At 38.0% G+C, this 25,621-nt stretch overlaps 1 long non-coding RNA gene across 1 annotated transcript in view; it reads left to right on the forward strand.

The window, feature by feature from the left end:
* LOC142413509 (uncharacterized) overlaps nt 1-20,725 on the forward strand; it is a 44,671-nt gene extending 23,946 nt beyond the window's left edge. The window contains exons 2-3 of the long non-coding RNA XR_012776827.1: nt 968-1,037; nt 20,698-20,725. This is a non-coding gene — a long non-coding RNA (uncharacterized LOC142413509). The remainder of the gene's footprint in view (nt 1-967; nt 1,038-20,697) is intronic.
* Nucleotides 20,726-25,621: the final 4,896 nt, after the last annotated feature.

The following is a 25,621-nucleotide window of genomic DNA, read 5'->3' on the forward strand; positions in this document are numbered from 1 at the left end:
CTACAGACAGGACCCATGTTAGTGTGTTTTGTATATAGCTGTTCACATGCTGAGCACACTGAAAGAGTGATTTAAAGACAGCTGTGTAGCACTCATCGGTGGTCTGATGTCTGAACCCGGAGATTAAACTGCCTGGTAAAGGAGAACCCCCAAGACAATGATAGAAAAAGATTGTAGTTTAAAGCAGGCTGATGGTCAGTAATTAATCCTAGCTGAGGACCTTCCTATGCTGCCTTGCACTGGCCTTCTGCAGCCTTAGCTGTGATTGCAATTGATTTGAAATGTTTTCTGTTCGCAGTTTTAGAAAAAAGTCTTTTTATAAAACAGAATTTTTGTGATAGTTTCCAACTAAAAGGCCTCATGCACAGGCACAGCCACATACCCTTTCTCAAATGCAGAAAACCCTGACATCTGAGGCCCAAAAGATGCGAGGAGCCCCTTCCAGAGAGCAGATGGTCAGAAGGAAAGGAATGTTCTTGGCAGTGGTAGAAAGAGAGGTCTAAACCACCTTCGCTTTGTATTTTGTTTTGCCTATTTGGGGATATTTTCTTTTTTTTTTTTTTTTTTTAAAAAAAATATATATAAACCTGATGACATTATATGCTTGTAATGAAGCAGGAAAGTCTTGGTAATCCAGTACCTAACTGTGGTCACTGTGATGCAATTGAACTCATCTAATCTAAAATCTAATGCTTGAAGCTTGGGGATGCAAAACCTTCTAGATTAAAGGAGATAGGGATGGCATAGAGGTTTTGGTCAAGAAGGACCAATTTCCTAACCAAAACCTCATTGTACTTGTGAATGAATAATGATTTGACTGATTATTACTACATTTGGGGGAAAAAACAGCTGTTCACTGAGTGCATTTTTTTACTCTTTTCTCCTCTGTCCCTCCCTTTTTCATTTACTGGCAAAGATGAAAGTATCATTCATTGAACACTCAACCAGTTTGGTTTAATTTGCCTAGGTTTCTGAGAAGAGAGCCAGAAAAAATCAAACCTGGAACCTGTTGCTGCTAATCAAATCATGACAGAAAGGTAAGAAATTACCTCTTCTTTTTCCTAGAGTTTGGGCTTTGTCCCTTCTACTCATCACTGCTGCTCACAGTTGTATTTCCAAAACATTGCGTGTCATCTCATAGACACGCTCTCCTGGAATTTGAATATCCATCCATAAATTTTTTTGTGAAAGGAAAAAGGTTCAACCAGCTTTTGTGACTAGCAGAAACTGGAGAAAGTTCTGTATCTAGAAGGCATATTGTCACCCATGTATTCAGTTACTACTGTACGAAAGACTTGGGGTGAGGCCAGCAAGACCGTTTATGCAAGAAGATGGGAGGTTCACACACATTTTTGTAAAACTTGGTTGGGAGCATTCAGACTTGGGTTTGATTCTGGGATTAGTGTCAGGTATCAAGTTTTATATCACATGTTCTACCATAGTGAGTTGTAACAGGATGAGCGAAAATGGACAGGCAATCCCAACTCCAGATTTCCCAGCTCTGTCACTTTTTGCACTATGATTTTACTTTTTGACTTTTCTTTATTTTTATCTTTGGCTTATTAGCACAAATATTCCTGAGGACAATCCACATCGGCTATTTATGTTCATAAACCTGTTCCTATTTGTTCCAGCAATCTCAGCCAAGAACATCCTAGAATTGACATTTTTAAAATCCATTTGTTTATGGGAAATTTTACACATTGGATTTTCCAAACACTCAAATGGGGAGTGATCACTGCAAACATCTGAGAATACTTTAGCTCTTCTAATTCTCTCATGATGTCTTACTAATATCCAAAGAGGGAACAACTGCTTGTTTTATAAACTAGTCTGCCAGGTTTCTTCAAAAGTTATTACAGTCCCAAATTTTCTAAGCAGGCATTTGTATCTTAAATACCTTTTTGTTTTGCTCGCTCCCTGGCTAAAGCTAATATTTTCCTCTTCATGGCATGTGTCAGGACTAGATTTTTCAAGCATTTCTATCGTTGGGAGGTTTTAAATGGAACACAAGCTTAATGCAAGTCTTCTGCATAGGAGTTAATTTTTCCCTACTTCAGTGTCTTTTTAAGTATAAGTAGATGTAAATTAATCACCAAACTTGGAATTCAGCTTTGTCTTCTAGTTCTAGTTAAAATAAATGCTACTGAATTTTAGAAGTTCAAATGTTCATTAAAATGCATACAGCACTGCCCCTGGGATTGTACCTAAAGTATTTCTAGGTGAGCAATATTAATATACAATTTGCAAAGCAATAACCTATATCCCAAGTGAAAAGGAAACACTGTGAAGCTAAAAGGTAAATCATAAATACTGATGAACAGGGACTCTGGAAAATCACAATTGGAAAAAGTGGTAAATCCCAAGGTTTTAGTTGTTTTGCTCTTCCTTATTAACTTAGGTACAGAGTTTTGCTGTTTTCTGCTGATGCCCTGGGGGAAAGGTCTTTGTCGCTTTAGATGAAAAAGACAGTTTTCAAAATGTTACCAACATGTTTGGCCGTGTTCACCCACACTTACAAAAAAAAAAAAAAAGGGGCATTTTTGGCAAACAATAGAGGCAATAAAAGAAAGGCTTCTGCCAATTATTATTGGCAATTATTGATAATAATGATTTGCTAGATGCTACAGGAAAATAGCAAACCAAGGTATTCTTTCCTTTATTACTTCATGGTATGCTGATACTGATCCCTTGAAATGTATAAGAAAATGGGCAGGCTTTTTGGGACTACCAGTTTAGAGAAGGTCTTTCAAACTTCGTATGTCTGGCAAGGACTCCAGTCCAGGAAAACATGGAAGTTTTGAACACAAAAAACTGCCCACAGACTTAAAATTCAGCATAGGTAAAAGTGCTTCCTGGAACTTTGGTTAGGGGCCTTGTTTTGATCAATGAATAAATCTATGACTCTTAGCAGAGACACTCCAATGTAAGAATGATGCCAGTGTTTTCAATCACAGTGCCTCGGCTGAAATAGTGATTGCTATCTGACCTACCAAGGAAAAGGTGATGTGAGCCAGTGTGCTCAGAGAAACCATTGTTCTGATGTTACAATATAGTGAAGTCGCTAGGATATAGAAATGCTAAATGATTGTGACCCACCCTCAGAACAATACCACAATGACTGGCTGGGAACCACTCTGAAAGTAGGGAGCAAAATTTTGCAGCGGATTGAATTCCAAAAATGGCCAAACAATTCAAATCTAAGACAGCTATCTAACTGGATAAATAATGTAAAACATCCAGGCTGAATAGAAGTAATTACAGTGACATCACTGGGAAAAAAAATTAGTTGATGAAGAAAGTATGTAAAAATACCAACAGCAATTAAGGCAAGAGGCCTATAGGCTGAGTAATTGTCTTTAAAACACTGAGTGCCATGTGTATTTCTTACAGAGGAAGTCTAAATGTTCACGGTAATTGAATGGACAGATTTAAATTTATATGTAGTAAGAATTTTTCAAAACTATTTTTTAGTAGTGAAAGTTGCTTAGATAATGCAATATCCATGTATGATTAAACCAGTAAAATTTTGATGAATTCATCCCAGCTCTTATACTTCATTATTAATTGGAAATACTTCTAGACTTATCTACTAAGGTGTGGTAGCCTTATGGGCTGAATTTGTACTAAGGAAGGGGAGAATTTTAAGGAGAGATGTGTCAGCCCAAAATCATGTCATCATGCGACATCTCAGAATTCTGGAAGAGAGCAAGAATCTCCTTGGTACTTCAGCACTTCGTAACATTAAGGTGAGGACTAGATGGGACAGTGATGAGTCGGGATTAAGAAGGACAGAGCATCCTATATCTCCAGTTCTCATGCTCCAGCCAAGGGAATGGATGGACTAAGAGAACTGCGGCTTTAATGGAAAGCACAGAATTTGGTAGGGTTTGCTTATTTCGGTCTAAAAGTTGGAATTTTGAGAAGAAGAGAGGGCTTGCATTGCGTATATCTACAAAAAACACTGCCCGCTTTGTGTTCCTCTGGGTCAGTGCACCACTTAGCTGGTCTTTTTTTGTATGTTGAGCTCAGGTGTTTTTATGGATGTGCTGGGTCTCACCATGTGGTACTTAAATACATATTGTACTGTTTATTCTGCAAACATATATACATGGGAGTAGTCCCACTGAACAATAGGAGTATCTGTGTACATTGAGGGAGAAGAGCTATGTTATTGGTCCACTCTGTGAGCTGAGTACTCAGCACCTGTATTTTAGGAAAATCCTATGGCTCAGAAGGTAGCTCCTAGCATTCCTGAGCCAAATTCAATTGCTTCCTGAACCACAGCATTGCCTCTGTGTTGAAAAGAATTACCTTGGTATGGCCAAAGATTCAATATTTGGCTTTCTAAGCACAATTACTTTATTAATAATAAAAAAATTGGGTACACTGCATATAATACAGCATGAAAAAAAAACAGTACTCGCACACTAGAAATAAAAGTATGCCAGTGTTTTGAATAATAAGAGACTCCACAAAAATATTTCCACCTCACTGGCATCTCCAAGTCAAGAAGAGAAAACCAGTTTTAAGACAGTGAACCAAAATTCTCTTCCCAGACACAGTATTTCCTGGAAGAGAAGAACTAGCAATATGTATAAAGTAGGGAACATGCTGCAAGGCCAGCCAAGCCTGCCTCCTGTGGATAGTTAATCTATGGCTATAAAATTATATTGTTCTTTGTATTAGTCTTAAATGATTTGTACATATGTCCATTGTTGTCAGCTTAAAGTACAGTTGTGAAACTTTGGTTCCAAATGCTTAAACATTTTGTCATATGAAAAGAACTGAAAGCAGCCCAGTTTCTTCAACAGTTACATTAAGCCGTAGATGGCTAGGTTAGAGAGAAGTCTTTTCTAAGCATTCTTCACAGGGAAGCTGTACGAGAATGTTCTTAAAACTGTTTAACTCTTGCTGTCCTGTCTGAATATTGTTTGGTAAGAAGCCTTCTGTCTGCTTACAGTGATCGCATCTGTACATTGATATTATTGCAGGGGGTAAAATTAGGTGGATAATCAGCCACTGGCTTATATAAGCAACTACAGCTTCCTTTCAGCAAATAATTTAAGTATTTGAGTTGGTTTAAGGACATGGGGCTAAAGTATACAATCAATGTGTTCTTTGAAATTGGGTGTTATATCTAGTAAGGAGTTCCCTGTTAATCCAGAATCTGGCTGGACAATGAGCCATATTCATAGTAAGGTCTGCTAGAGAGATGAGAGGGCAGAGCCAATATAGTTTGTGGCGCAGGTGACTTATCTTTGTATTAGTTCCCCCACAGCTGATTTTGTTTTTTCTTCTGTGGAGGTCTGTCCTTTGTACTGGCTTTTCTTCTTGGGAGCAGAGAATCAGAAGAGAACTCCCTTCAGGAGAAAACACTGCTTGAGTTAAAATATTGCAGAGAATGGGGGGGGGGACGACCTTCCGTTTTAGATTTGGGGGAATTAATTTCCTCTTCAGGTTTGAAAAGGAAAAATTTCCTCCTCCCCCCTGCCCCGAGTCTATCCGAGTCAGGCTGAAACCACAAGCACTTGGGGGCCTGAAGGCCCATGGAGGACAGGACATCTGAGAAGTTATTAGGGCTCTCTGAATTTCCAGGCTTCAGCTACAGATGAAGTTGGGAGCATCAAAGACACAAATTTAGTTTGCAGCATCTGATCTTCTCCTGTGGGAGTCTCCACAGCACTGGAGCTTGCAGAAGCAGTGGTGAAGCCCAGCTAGCCTGGGGCCAAGGAATGAAATGGGCTCTACTTTGCCACTGGCCAGTGCTTGCCTTTGCCTACCCCCAGTTTCATCTGCTGCCATCCTGCAGGCCATGTGAAGTGGCCTCACCTTGCATTTCCACTAGCTGTGCCACAAGGCAGAGAAGAGCACACCTGAAGCCATGATGCACAGTTCTTCACATGCAGAATGAGCTTTGTGCTTAGACTCTCTTTACATACCCTATTATAATTCTGCTGCTCATCTGCATGTGCGTAGGTAGTCAAATACTAAAATTGCTTTGTAGGTCTGTAGTTAAATCACCTGAGTGGAAGAAGGGGTCTGATGGGAATGGCATCGGATGTAGTATGCGTGCATAGCTGGCTACTAGACTCCTTTTCAAAGTAGTTCTTACATCTCTTGGGCTTATGGCTTCAGGTTATGGCTGGCAGGTGCGATGTCCTCTTCTACAACTGCAACCCCTTTCTAATCTTGTAACAGGTTTAAGAAACAATTAGCAGTTTTACTCCTTTAAACCAGCTAAAAGATCTTGTCCTAGGACAAGTAAACAGTTGCAGCCAAATTTAGGGTTCTTTCCTATTTTTGAGTGGCTTACAGGACTCCAGGTGTGCAGGAATTCTGAACTGAAGTTGAGCGTTCAATGAACTGGTGAGTGATAAAGAGGCATTGCTTGCACTTCACAGTATTTGTTGTGTTTCTTTACACAGTATTAAGATAGCAGATCATTAAATATTTTCTGTTAACGGGGCATGTGGGGGATTTATTTTGGAAAGGTGAAGAGACTGCATTTTTCCTTTCTGCTTTAGTTCCTACGTTGTTCCGAAACACCAGGGAGAGAATTGCATTAAAAAAAAAAAAAAGGACAATGGTGATGCAGTTCAAAAGAACTCTAATGTTGCTGTATATATTGTGTTTTCATACTAGAACTAGAAGGTCTTCAGGAAAGGTCCTTGGGAAGCAGCTTTGTTCTCAAGTTTGTGACCTTAGATACAGTTAAAAGGCAAAAACTGAGGCAAAAATAACACTGATCACATAAAAACAATTAGTGGGAGAGAAAAAGGTGTGGTGGCCAAGGGTTTTGATCTCGAATCTGGAATACTAGGCTGTCTTCCTAAACTCTTTAGGGGGAAAAAGGCTTGAATTTTTTTTTTTTAATATATGCATCTGATTATCTAACTTTGTAATAGTGGTGTATAGTAATATAATTGAAACAGTCATATTAGAAAATATATGCATATAGAAAGGCTTGGTGGCTGCAGTGGCATAGTCAGCTCAGTTGTTGTGAGAGATACGCACGTTTTAAAGCAATGGGAGAAAACACCTCCAAAAATGTGAATTTCAAACTTTATAAATGGCCCAGGCATCAGTGAACTAGTATTGCTTCCAGGCTTGTCATGATAAGCCCTATTTCACTTCCAGATAGCAAATAGCTTTCCATTGTAATCAGTCTTTGGCTGGCATTGTCTTTTCATCTGTGTGCCTACAGCCCTTGATGCTATGAGGCTTCAGGCCTGACTGAGAGTTGTTTCATGTACCACATGGTGGGTAATAATACTGCAGGCCTTGGTCTCTCTAAACTAAAACTGATTCTTTATTAAGAGCACAAAGGTTCTGCAGCTGTAGATTGCACTCAAGCCATGTGCACGCAGAGTAGCTTAACTGGTGTCCAAACTCCAAAAAATGAAAAATCGTGTTCGTCCTTCCAAAGTCTGTGGGGGAGGGTACTGCAGAACTGCCTTCATATAAATATTTCAAGTGAATGCACATGCCAGAACAAAGAGCTAATAAATGAATAATTTTTAAAATTAGTTGTGTGTGTATACACATATATACACACACAAACGTATGTTTAAACAGTTGTAGTTGTAGGGAACTCTTTCTGGAGGAAGGTATAATTTCCTATATTGAGATTTCTTGCATTTTATTCCAGAGAGTCTTGTTCTGTCACTGTTAGACATATTGCTGAGCAAGATCAGTAACTGATCTGGCACTTCCAATTCATCTATTTACCTGTGTTGCACAGAGACTGAGGATTTAGGGGAATGAAAAATGCTTGCCACTTGGTGCATGTATTTTCTCCATTGAAACTAGAAACAGTTTAGCAACTTCACTCTGTTTTGCTTTGTAATTTATTGACATGGTTTCCTAATGTCATGCTGTTTTTTAAAGAGACTTTTTGGTTTAATAAAATGTAGATAATTGCTTTGATGTTTTGGATTAAGAGAACTGTTTATCTTGCTTAAAAGTGATGGCATATTTTGTAATTATATTGTCTTTATTAACACACACACAATGGTTTGTAACATTGATTCTATCTTCCAGAAAACTAGCTGGTTAAAAAAGTAGAATAGCTGGGAATGTAAGGACAAAACAGTGAATTTAGAGATAGATAGTCAGCTGATATGATTTAGTTCACATTATTCACTTAGGGAATAAAAATGAATATTTGAAAAATATATTAAAAACCTAAAGCCTCGTCATTTTGCTGCTGCTTTTGGCATATTTGCCAAGGGACACAACTGTATGTTAGGAAAGAAAATGGTTTCTGGTTTGAGATTCTATTAAATAATCCCTTGGTTGATTTAAAATTTATACCAAAAACTGCACTTTCAAATGGGCCATGTATTTGTATGCAAATACAGGGCCAAATCTACCAACGTTTACTTTCTGGCATTGTTCTTATTTGGAGTTTTGGTATTAGTGTGTGTATCTGCAGCAGTAATAACTGAAGCTCATAGTACTACTTATGATTGAATGCTGAGTTGGTAATATTTTTTAAGTATGCTGATTTCATGACTAAATGTGGATCTTTTCACATGGAAACAATTGTGTGCAGAAAATTGCTGGAGCAATTTTGGAGGCCATTTTTAATTTAAAAATTTGCCCATGCACAGTGTGCCCTTGTTTCTGCCTAAAAACATATTTTAACAGTCAAGTAATATAAATTCTTTAAAAATGGAGTTTTATAAGGGATATACTGATACAATCTTAGCTACTTGCATAGCAATTTTATGAACGGTCCCTCCCATGCATTTATGCTGACTTTTCATTTCTTTTCCTTTTCCCCCAGCTGCAACTGGCTTTTTTTGATGGTTACTCTTTTTGCCATTGACTGTTCATGCATTGACAAGAAAATTCTCTGCTGTTTCCTTCTTACAGCAGATTTTCATAAGAATTAAACCCCAAACTAGTTATGTTGATGGGGGAATATTTGAATCATTTGGTCAAATTTGATAGTTACTTTCCAATTTCAGGACTTTCTTAATTTAAAATTTCTTCTTTCACATTTAATGCCTTTTCTCATCTAAATGGTGTTTCTGCCACATTCATCAATTTTTATGGTACACTGTAAAATTGTTCCCAAGTATTTTTGGTGATTTAGACAATTTATCTATTAAGAAAATTGTAATACAAGAATACAATAATTTTCTGCTGCATGCCATAAAGTTTTCAAGTAATAACACTTTTCTGTCAAAGATGCTGTGACATCCTAGAAAACAGTTTTACGTAGATACTTCTACTGCCCTTGATTATGGTGTTTCAGGAGGTTTCAGTGAAGTCGAGCCCCTAATTAAGCATGGAAAGCAGCTTAGTATCTTTTAGAATTATTTAATCTTAAAGAAGAAATTAACTAAGTTATTTCTCAGACAAAGTAATTAAAATCCTGCTCATGATTTTAAATATGTATTTCCTTCTTGGTTTCACAACTGATTCTTGGTGCTTCAATCCTTACGAACTGCATGGTTAACCTTAATGTATGCACAGGCAAATTCAATATTGCTGTAGTAATTAGTATGCATTTTGAGGGGGGAGAAAAAGAAGCAGCACGCATAGCAAGGTTTGGTATAATCATATGTATTATGCATGTATTGCAAAGAAGAGATCACAGATGTAAATAGACCCATTAGCAATATAGATTATTTGCATTATGTCTGTAAAGTTCTTTAATTGCATTATAAGAATTTTAAAATTGAGAAAGAATCGAAGGACAAAACAATGTTAGGAAGTTCAGGTAATGCAATGTGAAATCAGAAGTGAAGGAAAAGTAAATTGATTCATGCTTTTAGGAATTGTTCAGAAACCACATAGCCTATAAAACTCATTGTCACAAGATTTTGCAGAAAGCAAGAGATTTAGAACAGAAACAGAATTAGACATTAAGTAAGTTAGTAAACAGAGCTAAGAAATAGTAGCCCTACAGAGGTTCTGTGGAAATAATGATGTGTGTGTTTGTATATTTATTTAAAAGACAGTGTGTTCCTGTCAAAAACCAACCAATGATGTATTACAGTTGTGGGTTTTTATTTGGTGAAAAAGGTGTCTCTTTATTCACCAGTGATTTTGGTTTAGGGATTCTTAAGGAGGACAGAGGTCACAGAAAATTATGGTATACACATTTAGCCAGAAATAAGCATATATGGAAAGGGATAAGGATGTAAAATAATACCTAGAGTTTTAGAAGTCATATAAGACTCTATTTGTCTAGCAAAGGCAGTTTCTAACTGGTGAGGTGTGTAAAAAGACTTTTCCTTGTATGCAGGTTTTTCCATAGCTGCATAATGCATGGGGTTTTTTCACCTCTCTCTGAAACAGCAAGCGGTAGCCCCACTTAGAGACTAGACAGACAACCACTTACCGGACCCATAGGAACAATTTCTAATCTGCTGACTTCAAATTTACCAGAGTATGATCTACTGGCACCAGGAGAATTCCACTCCCATTGTTCAAGTGAATTACAGTGGGAGTTTTATGGGCAGAAGGAAGGCTAGTGTGGGTGTGCTCCATCCTGTCGTGGTTCAGACAGCAGCAAGCACATTCCCAGGTCACATGCAATTGTTCCTACATGTTTGTTGATTACTTGACAGTGACTCTTGAAGATAACTAACTCTGGTAATAATTACTGCCCTGGCTAAAGATGTTCTATCTCCCCACCATTGTTCTTCAGGGTTTGGAAATAACTCAAGTCATATGCTGGGTTCAAAATCAATAGAGTGAGTCATTTTATGGTTATTTGTGCCTCAATAAAACTATGGGTAAAGATCTCATTAAGAATCACTTACATTTACATGGCCTTGTCTCTACTTGACCTGAAAGCTCTATGTAGCAAGATGATTGAAGTTCTTGATTAGGGTAGCAAGATGTGATGTTCCCTTCATCCAGTGGTGACTCTTCAGAAAGTAGTCTGTGTAAGAAAAAGAAATACTGTATAAAAAAATGCATGATTAATCAGTACATATTTCTTCATGTTTCAACATTATCTTCCTTTCTGGGAATATAGTAGCAATGAATAATTTTTAACATCAGAGGATGCAATCAATAAGGGTTTTGACTGACTAAGGATTTCTAGGTTTTCCCTATGAAAAAGCCAGTTAGAGCTTAAAAAAAAAAATTCAATACAACATTTTTTACTTGAGAACCAAAAAGCTGAAAGATGTTTCATAGAAACATGCCGATGCTGCTGAAATCTTTACATAAAAAAGTCAAAATGAATCGTCGGCTTTCTAATTTCGCTTCAAGAATGTTGAATCCATCATTTTGTATTTACTGACGTATATTTAATACATATACAATATAAAGTGTACTGTGAAAGGTAATACATTGATTTCACATTCAGAGGAAAGTACATAATGGTATTAAGTTGATCTTCTTTTTTGTCACAGGAAATTCCTCCTGTTTATTTAGAGGGGGAAAAAAAGGGAAGAAAATCACGAATTTCCCAAAGAATTCAGATTCTAGATTTTTATCAGCTCTGTGACTGTGGCAGCTGTATGAAAAGCTGCTTTTTACATTTAGTAAATACATTGGAGGGTACTATCTCATTTTTTATGGTATATTAAAGTGCGATTTTTCTAAAACAAAACAGTGCGATTTTTCTGTTTATTTCCCCTGACGACAGCATAGTTCTGATGACAGTGTGAAGGTCTGCTCTTAGAAGCTGTATAGTTCTTTCTGAATACTGAGCCAAAAGGACGAAGACGTTGGTTCATTCAGACTCTTGTTGCTGCATAATGCTTATTCAAACAGGTAGACCTGAAGTTTTCACTTTATCAGTGTCTACCATTTTCTCAGAGTAAGCTGTCTAAAAAAGCACTCTCATAACTGGCCCCTTCTGTTTAGAAATTAGGAGAGCCGGGCAAGCCTCTATCTGTGTAGAGCTGTTCAGAGAACTTCCAAGCAGGAAAGGGACCCTATATCCTCCTACTGTTGCACATAAGAAATCATTACTCCTATGCTCTCATCTTCCTGCTCCATTTGTATGTAACACCCACCAATTCTCCCTTTCCATCTCTTCTTTTCTCTCACATCTCCATATGCTTCTCAGTTGAAAAAGCCTTCTTGGTTAATCTATGAAATGTGTACACTGCTCTCTCCTTCAAAGAAATTCCTTAAAAACCAACCATATTTCAATTATAGTGATTCCATACTTCTATTTCTCTGTATTGTGAGTTACAAAGAGAATTATTTTAAGAAATGATGCAGCAGTGAAAAAGGCAATACAACCTTGAGATGCATTAGGAGTGGTATTTCGAGAGGAAATGCTAGTGCTATTATGGGGGCTGTGGTACAACCTCAGAAATATTGTGTAGTGTTGGTCACCCATGGACAGGAATGTTCAGTAAAACTGGAACAGATGTAGAGAAGGGTCATAAGGATGATTAAGGCAATGGAAAAGCCTATTTTATGAGAAGTAGCAAAAGGATTTTACATGTTCTAGCATGGTAAAATAAAAGCTGAGGGGTTATGGTTTCTGTCTAGGATATAATGGTTGGAGACACACAGGAAAGTACCTAAACTAACTGACAACACAGAAGAATACAACAGTTCTTGAATAGATTTAAAATGAAAATGTTTTTTTTTCCCACTCTGAGACCAGCCAGGGTCTTAATGAAAATATAGGGGGAGAAAAGTTCTGTATGCTTTCATGGAAGCTATGTGAAATGCCAGAAAACTAGAACATGTGCGCTAGGAAAACCTTTCCTATGAATCCTGCAGCATTGTAAGTTTTCTCCATTAATAATTTAAGTCTTTTACTTTATATCTCGCACATCTGCTGTAAAACATTTAGCTTTGTGCTCAGACATTCCTTGTCTTCCACATACTTCCTGTGTGATATTAGGTAGGTCACCATGTCCTTCTGTTTTCCATGTGTACAATGTGTATATTAGTATTCCTTACCTCAAAGGGATGCTGGAAGGATAAATATAGTAATGGCTGTGTTGGCAGAGGCAAGTAAATCTTTTATCATAAGCAAGGAATCTCTGCATTCATACGATTTCTCTGTTACATAGTATCATTTCTGTCAGAAAGCCTATATGAAGCACGCAAGAATAATAATGAAATGTTTGGTTAGTTCGCTTACAGATATTTGCATATCTGCATTTCCCAGTTTTTAAGATATAGAATGTAAAATTATTCAGAGCATGTTCTGGGCTCCCCAGTATAAGACTGACATGGGCATACTGGGTGAGTTCAGCAATGGGCCACAGAGATTATTAAGGAGTGTCTGTCCGAGGAAGGGTAGCTGAGGTTGTTCAGCCTGGAGAAGAGGGGGCTCGGGGAACCTTATCAATGTGTACAAATATCTAATGGGGTAGTAAAGAAGACGGAGGCAGGCTCTTCTCAATGCTTCCTGGTGACAGGACAAGAGGCAATGGGCACAAATTTAAATACAAGAAATTCTATTTAAAGAAAAGAAAAAAAACCCAACTCTTTCACCTTTTTCACCTTAAGGCTGGTTGAATATTGGAACAGGTTGCCTAGGGAGGTTTGTGAAGTCTCCATCCTTGGAGATACTGAAAGCTCAACTGGACCTGGTCCTGGGCACTGTGCTCCAGCTGACCCTGCCTGAGTGGGGGTGGGGGTTGGACTAGATGATCTCCAGAGGTCTCTTCCCACCTCATCTGTTCTCTGTGATCCTGTGTGTGAAAATGAGTGAAAGAAAAGAAAAACTTACTCTTGTAAAATTTCTGGAGCAAGCGAATCTTTATATATTTCATACACACTGTTAAACTAAATACAGCAGGACTGAAACCTGAGATTTGATCATTCTTAATAGCTCTCTGCTACCTAAGCACATGGCAGCTTGAATAAGGTATGAATGGTGAATTTTATACCCTAGTGTCACTTGGACTTTTGCCATTGACTTCTGTGCAGTCAGGATTTTAGTGTAAATGACTCAGTGGAGAGCTGCTGTTGTTCTTAGAGCTGCTGTTTTCTTTTCCTTCTGGATCAGTATTGATTTACTTCTCAAAAGGGAAGGTTTAAATCTGTATACTATAGGGGTATATAATGACATTTTTGTTTTATGCTTTGTAATACAAAAAGAAATGTACATCCTGTAACAGGGATCTGGCAAGAAGAAAACAACGTGTGGCTTCTACATCAATTTTATAAAATAAATGTAATCCCACCCTTTGAGCAATGGAGGGTTAAGTTTATGTCTGAGTTTAAATTTTCTCTAGTGACTACTCGGAACTCCAAAGTAGCAGACTCTTTCCCAGTGCAGGTATCTTCCTGATTAAGTTGCTTCACAAAATGAAAACCTTGCTCTTCTAAATCCTAAAGGAATATTTTAAATATATATTTTTGTTCCAGCAATGTAATTCTTCCCAAAATAGTAGAAATGTAGACAAAGAAAGCAAAGAGGGACAATGGTTCCTTGAGGAAGCCTTTTATCTTGGCATTTGCTTGTGAGGGAAATATTTACCTCCATCTGAGAGATAACCATGCTGAGATGCACTGGAATAGCTCTAGTCCCAGTTTATAATTCCAGAGACATTCTCTTTGGAAACTTTCTAAACACCTTGTTAAGGCAAGATTTGCCATTTTTTTTAATCAGCTAACTATCTAAAAAAGAACAACATCAAGATCTGTCCCAGAGGGACTCCTTCCTGGACAGAGCTTTTTGTTCCATGATGAGAGACAGAATCAGAGCTGTCTGAATAATAAAAAACAGATTCCTGAAGTGGTTTTTGTGGGGGAGATTCGAATTTGATTTATTGCTCATTGTAGAGTCTGATTATCTGTTGTTGTGAACTTTCACGTGGCCACTGGTATATGTCAAAATGTTGTGAAAGCTTAACAAAAGTTTGAATGTGAAGTGCATTTACATTATTTATTGTTCTACTCCACTTCTGTTTAAAAAGTAATAATAATGTGCTATCCAGTCAGACAGCTGAAACTATTCAGTAGCTAATCAAATGCTATTAATGGCAAAATGTGAAAATGGAATACCAAACAATTATTTCCAGGAATACTTTTAGATGAATTTTAATGGGTCAGATAAGATCTGTAAATTACAAACACATTTACAGAAATTAAAAGCTGCTTATGAAATGTTCGTAAGAGATTGCAATCAGTTTGGTTTTGACCCCTCAAAAAAGTATTATGTAGCTCTCATTAACCTACATTAGCTAGTCACATTTCTTATGAAATAAAGCAAAAAACCCCAGTCATATGTACTGTGCTTGTCACTTTTTAATACCAACCACAACAGGGTTTATTCAGAACCAGTTGTCAGTCCTTATAAAATGGCATTGTCTTGTAAGGCACTAAGAAGGAAAGATAAATGCTCGTAATGTAAAATTAAGATGTATGTGGTGTCAAACTGGACAGTAGCTCCAAAATGCTGGTCAGTTGGTCTACCAATATACATTGCTGTGTGTGATGGCATTTCTCTCTTTAGAAGGTAACTTCATGATTTTTGTGACAATAATCAAAGAGCATTTTTGTGACCTCATTTGCATTCACTCCTTCAGAAGTTATTTAACTGTCACCGTTATTCAGTCTGAGGCACGCTCCTGGTGGCACCTCCAGTGCATTCTAAACTTGCAATAGTTAAAATGTTAGTGCTTTAAAATGCAGTGTCAGGTGGTGTTTTTTTTTTTTTAATCATCAAAATATAGTAGCATGATTCCCCTTTACAGGCTTGCTTAGGCTGCTGCCATACAGCAGGAAGTTAGCGACTACAATACCAAGGTTACTTCTCAGACTGTGTAAGTATACTGAATTATGGAAAAGATGGGGAGAGAGATCAACAGAGTTGCAGGTGTAAGCATTATATAATTTGTGGAGGATTTTGTGGAGTGGATGTTTCTCATGGAGTAAAATATATTTTCCATCTTCTCTGGGCTTCCGAGAGGCTCTGGAAATACCCATGCTGTCTTCTGCCTGCGTGTTCTTATTTTTTATATTAGGAAGAAAGGACTTACAAGAACAAAAGACCTAACTAAAGAAGCGTACAGACAATGTGATGGCAAGTGAATGCCAAGTAATGTATACTGGAGGGAAGAAAATAGTCTATCACTGTACTTTGCACTCTGCTAAATTAACTGTGTCAACTCAGGCAAGGGAATCCAGTATCACATTAGACACCTCAGTGTCGACTTCTCCATGTGAAGCTGCAGATAAAAAATTAAAGAGAATGGTGAAGTTGCAAGAGGAGTAGGTGACAAATAACAGAGTAATGCCATGGGCAGTCCTGTCTGAATTACTACGTGCAAGTACTGATCACTGGCTCTCAAAATTACAAAACTGAAAGTGATGTTGGAAAAGTTGGGGAAACAAAATGCTGAGGAAGTACCGCAGCCAGATGGAAAAGGTTGGCTGGTTTGCCTTGGAAAGAAGGGGTGACCACTTAACCAGAGTTGGGAGGGCTTGGCAGCTCTGCCTTTGATGTGCAGGATCAGAGCTGAGGTCTGTTACTGGGCTCTGGAGAACTCACACCAACTGTTAGAAGGAAAACACTATGGTTTTAAGGGCTGTTCTCTAAAGATTTATGTCCCTTGGATTCACCGCTCTCAGATTTAAGAGTCAGCTTTATTATTTTAACTAGTTTACAAGGAGACAATATATGTGACCGTATATATTTGTCCAGCAGAGTTGCTTTTTTTCCCCACTAAGCTTGCTCTTCTAGAGCGTTGAACGCGTGGAAAAAAAAGTTTATTGGAAATTATTGTATTTGAAAAGAGCCTTAGCTATTCCCCAGAAAGAAGAGAAGCAAACACAGGGTCAATTTACCACCTGACCTGAAAATACAAAGTTGATAATCGGCCATCATTGCTTATTGTATCTATGATCTGATTTGTTGAAATGCTCAATAAATCCACTATTAGGAGAAAAAGTGCTTACATGCATTTTTTTCTTTAAAAAAAAATTAAACAACAAAATAAAAGATTGATTGACAAGACATCAATAAAGCTTTGAGCATACACTGCTGACCTTTTTTTCTTTGCACTGCAATCTGTGTTTATTAGAATTCAGCTCCTATAAATAGGTTTCTGTGGATAAAAAAGCAAGCAGCTTCTTAGGAGTTTTGTTCAATAAACTTCTGTGAAAATTCTAAAGACTTAATACATGGCTTTCAATTTAATTCATTCTGTCTTCCCTTCTTAAAAATAAGATATAAGTGGGGATGAAATAGGTTTAGCTGGTGGAGTGTTTTTTCTAAAGCTGTATTCTTAAAACTCACCTTTCCTTTTTAATGTCTGCTACAGCAGTTCATTCGGAACAGACAGGATATATATCATCTCACGCCTGGTACTGTAGGTTATTTCTTCTCTTTAAATAAAAACATATTATAAATCTGTGCTGCAGTTGAGTGTTGTAAGCACTCAGGTTAGTGACTTCAAAAGTAGAGCTGGAATGAGGCTTTGGCAGGCACTAAAGAATACTGACCAAGTCCTTGGACCCTATTTTCTATTTGATCTTCCCAAGAAGAAAATCTCTTCATAGCCTTTCAAAACAGTAAAGGTGGCACAGCAGTGATGTCAAGCCTTTTAATTTTATTGCAAGCCTAGTGATATTCCTGTATTAGGGTTTTTGTTCTTAAAGCCCTGCCCCTTGGAGTCCTCTGAGAATCTCTTTCATTTTGTGTTGCTGAAGTAAATGTGTAGTTGATGTTGCTCTAAGTAAAAAGTGAAATAGAAACCTTAAGTTGAAATGGTCAAACTTGAAGCCTGGTGAGAAAAGTCTCTGGATGGAGGCTCAGAATTTGCTTGTCTCCTTGACATGTGTTTTACTGAGTGGAGCCTTCCAGGGCTGGCAGGTAAAGGATACCTCTGTCTTGGAGTCAGACTAGGTGTGCGTTTTTCCTGAACTGTTTCATGATGGAAGAAAAGCCACTGTTACCAGATTTTGTCCCAGAGTTTTCTTCTTCATTAGTACTCCCTAAAAATCAATCGTTTTTCTCCACCATTTTCTATTATCCTCTTGTAACACAATAATTCTGGCTCTAGCATCTTTCCGTTGATTAATGATACTAATCTCTGATTAATTTAGGCTATTTCCTCTCCTTCTCTGCCTGTGGTTTTTTTGCTGGGTTTTTTTTTTTGGTTGTTGTTGTTACTGGTTTTGTTTTTGTGGTGGGTGTCTTCCGCCCCCCGAATCCTTCTCTCTCCATTGTGTTTGACAGGAAGGTCCTTTCACTAGGTACTGTTTTAGGGGTTCACAGAGCGCAAAACAGGAAAAAATTGCTGGTATTTCTTGTAACACAGCCCATGAAGAGCATCTGCAGTACACCTGGAACAGTCCCATGTAGCATGAAAACACTCCCAGAGTGCTCAAGCTCATAGGTACTTGGACAGCTGGGCTCTTGCCATGTGCTAGCATTGAAAATCAGAGGGCATTTTCTTCTTTCAGACACTGGTGGGAGCTGGATTGGCTAGTTGTATTTATCTAAGTATATTTAAATATTTATGGTAATTGGCTCTCTTCCTCTGTTTCCCTCTCATCCAAGTAGAGGTAAAAATACTAAACAGTCTTTGGAAGGGGCTTGTAGTTCTTGGACGGGATGGACTGTATACACAGGAGGTATTAGTATTATCCTAATTCATCTCTGCTTGTACTAAATCTGGCAGCTACTGGGACAAAAACATTGAAGATGATTATTCCTCTCAATTTTGACTATGCTATGTAATGATTAGGTTAAGGCTGCACACAAAGCAGGTAATACTACTCTTGTAAACCAAAAAGTGAGAAGGTATATAGCACTCTGCAATAAAGATAATACAAAGCAAAGAGCCTGGTTTGTCCTCTCCTAGATTTACAGGAAAAAAAGGCGCATTATAGGTGATTTTATCAAATGCAAGAACTCTGTAAGGTTTCTTGCTAACAGGAAGAAGGTGGTACAAAATATGAGGCTTTTTTAGAAATGCTGTACATTGATAATACATACCACATACTACAAATCATTCCTATTTCTGCACAATATATCTAAAAGACAGGCACACTCCAGTCATATTTTATCTATTAAATATAATACCTTAAAGAGATATGCAAGCATTACTTTCAGATACAAGAGGACTATATAGAACTTCAATTCTGCTTATTCAGTAATAATGTATTTCGCAAGCTCTGATCATTAGGATTATTATTAATTACCATGCCATTCAGCTGCACTGACAAAAAAAAGTCTTTCTGATATAACTGAGCACATTAAAAATATTGGATTAAAGAATTAGCTCTGCCAGATTTTAAATAGAACAAAATAAAATGGCTAATCAAAATCTGAGCACATACAAGGTGATCATTTACCTACTTTCATTGCACATTGTTTGAATAGTTTGTATTATGGATGTGAAATTGCCCTCAAGGAGGTTAGTTAAAGTAATAAAGGCTTCCCTTCGCCTCAGGAGCCACTCCCTTTGTGATATGACCTTTCTGTGACTTCTGAGCTCAAGTCATTATGAAGAGAGACAAATGCTTATTTTAAGTCTTTTTGAAAGCTTTTCAGGCATTAGGTTTTAAGGCAAGGTCCTTTTGTCTCTCTCTTTCTAAACTAGTTGCAATTGGGAGTGGTGAGGGAGTAGAAATAATCACAATTGGAAACCTTGAACAGTGTTTTCTGTGCCTTATTTTGGGGGTTTTGGTTAGTTTTGAGGAGGGAGGGTGTTTTTTAAATCTAGAATGAAGCAGTCTGTGCTGGGATTTCAGTGCTTCAGAGCAGCATGGGTAGAGCATGCTCGCCCCAGCACTGCTTTACCTTAAAATTGGCCCTGGTTTTCCCACACCAGGATCAGCGGCACAATGTGCCCCACCCGATGGGACATCCATGCCCACAGCTCCCATTTTATTGCGTGCTCAACGCTGGCCTCATTGCGGTGAGCAAAAGGCACCCATTTACATGTGGTGTTGCATTAGGACTGTCAGTGTAAGGGCCAGTGTATTGGGCCAAATTTCACCTCACCTTAGGCCGCTTGTCAATGTTGTGGTCTATTTTTGGCTGAAGTCACCTCAGCTGGGGCCTGTTGGTATTTCTGAACAGCCGGGCGTTTTCACTCAGGCTCTTGGAAATGAATACGCAGCTTTCGGTTGCTACTGTGGGAAAGGTGCCAAAACAGGCTGCTCTGTCCTCGGCCCCTCGCCATTGCCTGTGCTTTCCACACACTGTACCCCTGTCAGCAGCAGTGACAGTGAAATTGCAACTCTTGTCTTGAAGCAGACACTTTAAGTCCCATTTATTTAAATGAGGCGTAGTGGTAGGCTGAAAGTCAAGTATGTGTTTCATATCTTCAAACTACGGCTTTAAAAGAAACAAAATGTGGCTGTTGGGTTGTGGCTGTCGCAGCAGAAAACTGAGGCCTTCCCGGCCTGCTGAGGTGGCAAGCCTGTGCCCCACCAGTATCTGAGGGGAGTCTGGAAGTGAGTAACACTCAGGTTGGCGTGCAGGGGTGTTACAGCCTGTAACAAAAGCTGCCTCAGGCAGAGCAGCCTGCTGGCTCTGGGTGCACTGTTGCCATCCTGAAGGGCTCAGGAGAACTGAGGTGATGGACCCTTCTCTGAGAACCAGGAGGGTCAGAGATGATCCTTCCTGAAGCGCTGGTGACTTGGTGAGGGGGTTTCTTCGTGTAGCGTGCATCTTCCGCACCGTCAGCAAATGTGGTGGGTAGATAACTTTTTTAATGAGGTATAGATGTTATATATGCTTAATATACATAATATATATATAATATATATTTGTCTTATGTTTAATTGAAGGTTTAAGAAGAAAAACCCTAAAACTCTGAAAGTTGCCATAAACATACATGGCTACTTAGCAACACTGCAGAAGACTTATTTGTACCCATCTGGAGCCAGGTATGTCACTCTGCCTGCTAACCTTCACGGTGACTCTCTGTGGAAACCCAAAGATTGCTGAAGTAGAATTGGAAAGATAAGGAGAAATGCTGTAAGACAATTAATAACTTCATAAATATGCTCATTTCTAGCCTCATTCCAGTTTTGTGGTAGTTGTTGATTTTTTTGAGTATGTGTGTTCAGAATTACTCACCAGACAATTTCTGCAAACTTTCTTGGTTGCAGATGGTTTAGGAGAAATATCTTATGAGTGAAAGCAATGGGGTGATGCTGGAGAGATGTGACAGGTCACCTGTGTGGTGCTTTTCAGTTGTGTATCTGGGCAAGCCGAGCACTTGTACTCAGGTTTTCAGATGTACAGATGCTGAGATTGATTATTTTAAAAGTTACTCTCTCTAAGATTCAGTAAAAAATAGTTTGCAGAAAAAAGTGTGTCAAGAAAGCATCTTTCCTAGCAAGTTTGTTAAAAGTAAAGACAAAGTGCAGACAAACAATTTTTTCATCTGAGCGAATATTTATAAGAAATTGTATGTGTAGATGTGTACTTTGTTTGCCCTGCAGAATTTACCAGGGTGCATTTGGGATTATTTTACCTACTCAGCGGTGATCTTAGTGGAAAGTCTAGAAGTAAGTATACCATTTCCATTTCAAAAGATCACTTAATATCTTTCCTGCAATTTTTTTAATTTGTTTAATTAAACTTAGCACTCCATTCCACTTCATTAGATTGATTTAATTTTCATGTATCTAAGCAGTTTTTCAAGTACATAATTAAAAGAATAGTTTTATAAAATTAGTACTTTTTGTACATTAACACGCTCAAGAACAGGAACTATATTTTCCTGTTGATTAGCATGTGATGATAAAAGCATTAGCATAAAGTAGTAAGAAGGAAATAATCCAGTCCTGTTTAAAAAGTCCACCCTGAAGCTGCCCACTAGGTATTTTGAAGAATGTAAGATCTGTATGCTTTACTGGAACTTTGCAGGAGAAGTGAATGCAGCAATAACCTTGATGTTATTTTTTTGCAGGCAGTAGGGAGTGTTCTTCATGAAGAGAAGTGGTATGTAGTGTGCAATTAGGAGTTCAGTTTTGGGTTTCAGTTTGGGTACCATACAGAGGTGGATTTCATTAAGCCAGTTTTTGCAATTGAAGTAACTGGGATGTAGAAAAAGTGACTTGCATGTGGTCAGTCGATAAACTGGAAGCGGAACTAGGGGAGTTCCCAGCAGTTTTCTTTGTCATCCTTGCTCTGAGAGGAGACAAGACTGCAGTGGTTCTCATGTTGTCTAGTGGCTACGGCCTATGGATGTCTGGAAAAGGAGATAATGTTTTAGAAATTGATCTTTGTCTAGGATGAGGATTAATCCCATTTGCATTTTCTTCTGATAGGCCAATGCTATGACTGAATGAAAGAAATTACTATATACCTTGATCATCATCTTAGGAAAATAAAAAATGCTTTGTGGATATGTACTATACAGTTTCAGTCTGTAGCTACTTGAAAAATGGGCAATCGAATACAGATGGAAAAGAAGAGGAAAAAATGGCTCATTCCACAAGAGCCGCCTGTAACTGCCTTACACTCAAAAGCCCGCAGGATTCATATAATGAAAACTAATCTACAGTACAGCAACAAGATGAATCTGTAATTTAGTTCACTGAACTCACACTAACTTCTGTGGTCTTTGAAGATGATTTTCAATAAATTCTTTTGCTAAACTGTTTTGTGCAGCTGGAATTTTGTATTCTGGAAGACATACAATATTGAGTAGTGAGTAAATAATTCGCCAGTGTATTTGGACAGTTTGTGTGTGCATGTGCTTATGTATGTTTGTGTGTAAATATTTGAGGGTGTTATTTAAAAGGAAATATGACAACTGGGATGCATACGTTCCTCATTTAGTACCCTGCAATGGCAGACAGCTGTCTCACAAATCTCTTCCTTCCAAAGGCTCTACAGATTGTGCGCCATGTGCCACACTGCACTGTGGCCACAGTATACGTCACAGTATACTTTACTGTATGTGTTACAGTATACACAGTATATGTTGCCATAACAAACTAGAGACGTTTGTTAGGAGACTAAAAGCCTGTAAATCCTCCTCCGCAAGAGGAAGATGAGTGAGATTTGTGGCATAGCTGGGATCCATTTGAGCATTTAGATGTCATTTTAATCCTATGCAGCTTCAGAATGAAACCAAAGTAAATGAAACTTTCAAGTTCTTATCTGCTATAGATAAATGTTAGTAAAGCTCTTTCAATGCATAAGCATTATACTTTTAACATAGTATTTTAAACCCCTTTATATGTCTCTTCTTGAAAAGGTTGTGGAAACTCAAGCTGTATCTGACGGTTCAGCTCCAATGGATGTAATTAAGCAAAGATTTAATTAAATTAGATTACTTTTAATGTGTTTTCATGCGTCTTATGTAGAATATAAAGAACTATACATGGCTCAGTCTAAAGGCAGTTGAAGTAAATGGGAATCTTTGGGCCTCAGGTCAAGCCCTGTAAGAGTTTTTCCTGTAAAAGAGAGGATCAGAGCATTTCCATGTCACTTGAAAACCAATAGGATTGGTAGCTCTGTTAATAAAACTCTTAACCAAAGCTTCTGTTTTCTCAAATGTCACCTTTAAGGATATTGGTAAAAGCTGCCAAGGTTAAAGGATTAGTTTTTCACCTGTTTTCTTTCTGGTCTTTCTTGATGCATCCTTTAATTTGTATGTATAAGGCTGTTCCCTGTTCTTAGGGAATGTCTCCACATTAGGCCAGGCCTTACAGCAGTACTAGGTGTGCTGATAGCACTTAGGTGGTTGGTTCACCTGAATCATTCGCCTGAATGTCACCCACAACTTGCAGGAAGTTGTGGCAGCTGGTGTGCAATGATCAGACATACAACCTAAGCATGTTCATTTGGCAAGGGGAACAAAGCATAAAAGGAAGAAAGACTTGACAATAAGCAGTTTACATGTGCATCTGTGCAACATCAAAACTGATCAGCATGTGCTGGGAAACCAAACAGATCTAACTTATAGATATATGGATACATCCAGCCTGCTGTATGTGGTGAGACCTGGGCCTCAGCTTGTTCTGACATCAGCCATTGACAAGCCCTGTTGATCTGCAGAAAAGGGGACCATTGTTGATCCCTTATTTTGGCTTATTTTTCTTTAAAACTTATTGTTGAACTAAACTGATGGAGTAAGTGTCCCAGTAACCAGGCTAACCCACCATCTTTATAAGCTACTGAAGAGCCACTCTGGTGCTCTTACAATACTATTATAGAAACTCAGTCCCTAGTTGCCTCTGCAGAGGAGGAGTATGCTTTGAACTACACTCTGAAAAGATCAGTCTGTTAAATATTTCAAACTTAAATAGGAATTAGCAACATTGTTCTGTCTGGAAGTGATTCATTTTGAGAGCTCCTCTGGCAATCGCTGTTAAAAGTCTTTGTATTAAATTTGCCATATTGCAGTCTCTGTTTCCATTCCATGTTTGAATGGCAGTTCATTCCACAGGCTCGGTGCAGGGGAATTATGATGGTATTCAATTAGCCAGGTAACCTCTGAAGATTTGCTAATGTATGTATAAAACAGAAATCGCTCTTAAAACTTCTCTGACATGCACATTCATTTCAAGCACTAAATAATGGTTATGTAACGTACAAAAGGCAGCCCCTGTGGTGGTATTCCAGGGAAGAGTTTTGTCCCTTGTATACGAGAGGCATGCTCTTTATTGATGGGTGAGAGATCTGAGATCTGACAAAACGTTGTCTTTCATGAGAAGGTCTTGTATGTAAAATGGGGGAGTGTGAACTAGTAGACCAAAGGTTGTTTATGACCATTTCGTAGCAGTGAGTGAAGATTCAAATCCAAATTTCAAATTCCAAAGATGGTAAATAATATGTGCCCAAAGATTATTTCTTGACTTTTTTTTTTCTTGTAATGGAATTAGAAAACATATATATGTGTGTATATATATGGTTATGTTACAGATAAGTATTCCATACACACAAGGAACTATGCTTTCAGGATGTGTGACTTTCATTGTAAATAAAAGGAACTGACAAAGAAATAAAAGAACAAAATTAAAACTCCAGGAGAGAACAGAGTACGCAAGACTCCCTTGTGAACAACAGACATCTGCCAACATGCAGACAAGCTATGAAGGGAGCTTGTTTTATCCCTAGGAGCATTATGTGGAAAATAGTCCTACCAATATTAAGTCACGTACACTCCAAATTGGAGAACCCCTTGTAGCAAAGTCTCCATCAGATTTCACATAAAGCAATCTCACCAGTTTATTCATACTGCTTCTTGCTTTCGATGACGTATGTGTTCTGTGGTTGTGGTTTTTTTTAGTGAAAGTTACGTTATAGTTCATCTCTTCTGTGTTTAATGTGAACTGCTGATAAGATTGTGTGTGGACTCTTAATAGATTGTAAATTCTGCCAGTTTCAGGGGCTGGACTTTTTTTATCTCAAGCTTCATAAAACTGAAACATTGGAGGGCTGGAAAAAAAAATAAAAGTGTAATCTATAACTAATAGGTATTATATATTTCAAGCAAATTAGAACAAATTACTCACTAGAAGACATCCTAATAAATGACACTGCGTAAAACATTCTGAACAAAGCAGATATAATATGCAACAGTAGAAATGCCAAATGTGGTATATCACTTAAATATTGGATTGCTGAGCAAGAATTTGCTAGTGTTTTAATAGTATTTCTATTGGTATTTAAGCTTTTGGGGAGATTACATATTTTACTCTGAGTGACAGAAACTGAGAAGCTGTTAGAGTGAACAGATGAATGACGGCA

The sequence above is a fragment of the Mycteria americana genome, chromosome 8 (assembly GCF_035582795.1).
Source record: "Mycteria americana isolate JAX WOST 10 ecotype Jacksonville Zoo and Gardens chromosome 8, USCA_MyAme_1.0, whole genome shotgun sequence".
NCBI classification, from domain to species: Eukaryota; Metazoa; Chordata; class Aves; order Ciconiiformes; family Ciconiidae; genus Mycteria; species Mycteria americana.